The 4,126-nt window shown below is 38.2% G+C and overlaps 1 pseudogene; it reads right to left on the bottom strand.

Moving 5' to 3' along the window:
• Nucleotides 1-3,156: 3,156 nt before the first annotated feature.
• Nucleotides 3,157-3,926, bottom strand: LOC113272164 (annotated as a pseudogene).
• Between the last annotated feature and the right edge of the window lie 200 nt (nucleotides 3,927-4,126).

Genomic DNA, 4,126 nt, shown 5'->3' on the forward strand with positions numbered 1-4,126 from the left:
TGAGTCCTTTTCACTTCTATTTTTATTTTATTTTGTTTTTAAACTATGTTACTCTAAGTGATTAGGTGGGGCTCACGATTCAAGTTGTTACCAATGCTAGGGTGAATTAGAGTGATTGAGATACCATGAAAAAAAAAATTGATACCAGACCATTTGACCAAAAGGAATAAATTCAATAAAGTCGACCACTGGGACCCTTGTATATGCCAGTTGTGTTGACCTAGAGTTAGGTTATCGACCACTGGTTCCCTTGTATATGCCAGTGTGTTGATATTAGTCAGACTAGTATTTCAATCCATTAGGATAGGTTCATTTTGGCGGAGGCCTTCAGACAAATATGGGAAACACCGTTCACTTAGTAAACATCAAAACCATCTGAGTTTTTCTATATCCATCTTCTTGATCTATCCATGTGATTAGTTTTGACTCCGGATATTGATGTCCATAGTGCGACTATCTTAGTAGAGCTCTGTCACTTTATATGAATTTTAGTATGCTTGAGTGCAAACTCGTGTACAACAATTGGAATTTCGCATCAGGGTACTTCTTCCTGTAGTTAATAAGTATGCCAACCAAGGAGATTCTTTAGTGCCTTCCAAGGTTCTGCGTAGATAGCTAAGGTCTGGAGTACATGTTTTGTGGGTATATCTCTTGTAAGCCCTCCCGAGACTATAACTAAGCCACTAGGGACACCTATGGGTTTAAAGGCTTATTGCATACGCTAAATGCAATCGACGATGCCTGCGACAGTGAGTTAGGATTTTATTTTGTAGTTTTGATTTGCTCGGGACTAGCAAATAATAAGTTTGGGGGTATTTGATAGACGCATTTATGTGTCTAATTTGTCCCAATTGTATATATTGTTAATGCTCGATTTTGTACTTATTTGGTTATTTTATGTCTTTGTAGGTGTTTTTGGAGAAATAATCTTTTGCGGCGAAATTGGCTCAAAATGTGGCATTTGAACCTCCGTAGATAACATACCAAAAGCTCCCCAGAAGTATGCCAGAGACACCCCAGAAATACCCCGGAGGAACCCTGAAAAAGTGCGGAAAACATCCCAGAAAATTACTAAAGGCACCCAAGTTTTGGTTATTTCCACCCAATAATTTTATTTCAGCCCCACTTGCTATTCGCACTCCATCAGAGGATAGGGGGTATCCTTCTTCACATTTCAAATTAACGTTTTGGAGGGAAAATGTTTCCAACGAGAACATAATTTAGGGTTCGATTGTTAGGCTATTTTGGGAGAGATTCAATCGCCAATATCAACTAGGATGGACTCTAATGGACTTAACAGAGCTTTTATGGGAAATTTCCTCGATCCAATTGGGCTGAATCGTCGATTCCAAGCAAAACAGAGGGCTGTCTTTCACGGGTCTTCTGTGGAGTTGGTTTTGCGAGATACGTGCAGATGAGGGAAACTTAGGATAGAGAATATCTTCTATGGGATATTTACTGAATCCTAAGAATAATTGTAACAACCAGGGACGCGTACATAAGCTAAAAAAGAGATTTTCTCTCAATTGTTGACTGAAGAGAATAAAAAGAATATTCATAGATAAACTCGGATTTGTGGGTTTTGCTGGGTATAAAAAGGCTGGTTCGAGTCTTAGAAAAGTTATTAAGAAGTTTGGGGAAGTTTAGAGACCACAAAGACGCAGCAGAGAGGCTGGAAGACGAAGAACAGGAAGCTGCAGGAAAGCTTCCTGCTGCTGCTCGAAGAAGAAGACGACGAAGAACAGACAGTCAGAAACCGTCGTTCTTCAACAGAGGCAGCAGCAGTTTGCATGTGTCGTTGTTTACAGCAGTATCGTCTTATCGTTCTTTCTTTGACGCCTTCTGTGAGTCTCAGAATCGCTGTATTATAATTTCTAACTCTTTTAATCATACTTTGAGCATCAATAATGTATTTTGAGAACATGATTAATATGAGTAACTAAATCCCAACACTGGGATGATGGAGGAAGCCGTTTTTACGCATATGATAATTATATTTAATTCTTTTATGACTACTTGCACTTTTATTAATTGTTTTATGATTTTTCTTAATTGGCTGTTATTTCGTACGATGATGTATGCTTGGTCGAAGTGCTTTTGATGCGTCATGCTAGTGATTTACAATCAATCTTCTAAAAATCTACCTTGGCAAGAATAAGAGTCGATATCATTTGAGCTATAATTGTTTGGGAATAAATATATGAATTGTGTGAATGATTAATGGTGGAATCCTGAGTCCTAGTATCTCTTGAACTTGTGACATACTTTGTATATACAATTTTGTTTTTAAATCTTTTCAAGTCCGAGCAACGAACTCTTATTTACAACAGTTATCTAGTTCAGTTGTTTAATTATCACCATTGGATTTGCTTCAAAAAAAGAAATCACCATTGGATTCTAGTGTTTTGATTGTGGAGGCCAGAGGGTAGTTTGTTCATAAATTATATGCATCCGCTGATTAGGAAGTAGTAGCCAAGGCGAAGCCACAAGAAGGTTACAGGAAAGCAGTGGCCAAACTAGCTCCATTTTATGTTTCCTTCGCTTGCCAAAGGATATTTCTAGGAAACTCATCCCCAAAAGTTACAGCCAAGAGTTAGAAGAGATGGTAAGGTTACAGGACATTAACTATGAAAACGACAAAGGACACATCGTACATACGCAATTTGTCATCAAACAATACATTATTACATGGGAAGGACGGTGGTGGCGACTTGAGAATGCGCAAAATTGGATGACAAAACAAAAATAGAGCCATTAACATCCTTCTCTTAAGACAAGAAAGAAAATAGACGATCTGCAAGAGACCTCTAGCGTAAAGCCAACTGTGGGATCGGGACATTTCTCTCTCTCAGCAACAAATCCAAATACAAATAATCAGATGAGCAGCAAAACAGTTAAAAACCCAGCAGAAGCCATGATTACTTGCGGCGTTCATTCCCACAGACCACACAAACATCATGGTACACACAACTTGGCCTACTGTTTGTTTTTTCCTTCAGTTTTGCTGTCTCTTTAGTTTATTCATCTGCGCAATCTTAAATTGTATATGGTTGGATCTTATGCAGGTAGAACCAGATAATGTAAGAGATAATTAATTAACTAAGCTAAGGATCAAAGACAGACCAAGAGAGGATGATTATATGGAATAAGGAGTACTTAATTATGTTCGTTTTGATCATTTTTATCTTGAGATCCTACGGATGATCCACAACTGGCCGGTGAGGTAGCAGACGATTCTGTCTTAGCAGATGACTCCGACAGCATTTTTTGGATCTTTTGGGTAGTTTCTGATTCAGACATTTGGTCTCCTCCGTTGTTTCTTGCATAATAGGCCTCAAAGAAATCCTTGTTTTCTTTCTCCAGTTCCTTCCACACTGCAGAATGTTATTATTGAATGCAAGTTACGACGTAACAAGAATATATCAAGAATACAAAGAGATAATATGGTCAGGAAGTGGTGAACTAAGTATAGGGTTTTACGGTGCTTTTTAGAGAGATGATATGCATAAAATAATATATAGACAAAGCGAGAGACGATACAAGCAAGCAGGCAGGCAGGGAGATAGTACCAGTTGAAGTGATGACTGGTTTGATATTTGCATGCTTAAAGAGAGCTTCCATACACTATTCCTTTGTCATGTGGAACAGTAGACACTTCTCAATCAATTGATGCACCTACAAAGCATCATTATCATGTGTAATAACTAAGGTTACATATTGTTAAAACAATATCATCATCATTACTCTACAAAAGCCATTTCTTGAAAACATTTATCAGTCGACTAGAAAAAAAACAGCCATCACTATTAATGCTACATGCATGCATAATTTTCTTCACATTTACTTTATCTATCTCTTTCGCAGCAGGAAAAGTTAGGCACATTACGTACCAAGTGGATGTAAGAAGCAAAAGAAGAGTCCCCCATGATTCGATCTGTTGGGTAAAGCGGCACCCCGCGCGCAGGGGAACACAGAATGCTTGTCTCTAAAACACAATTTCCGCCCGTTTATCTTGTCTCTAACTGTATAATACTTCAGGTGTCTTAGCCTGTGAGTATGTAAATCGTTACAGAGATACTGAAAGGCCGGTTAAAGCATATGCATGCTTTCTTAGGATCGGAATATT

This window comes from Papaver somniferum, chromosome 4 (genome assembly GCF_003573695.1).
Source record: "Papaver somniferum cultivar HN1 chromosome 4, ASM357369v1, whole genome shotgun sequence".
NCBI lineage: Eukaryota > Viridiplantae > Streptophyta > Magnoliopsida > Ranunculales > Papaveraceae > Papaver > Papaver somniferum.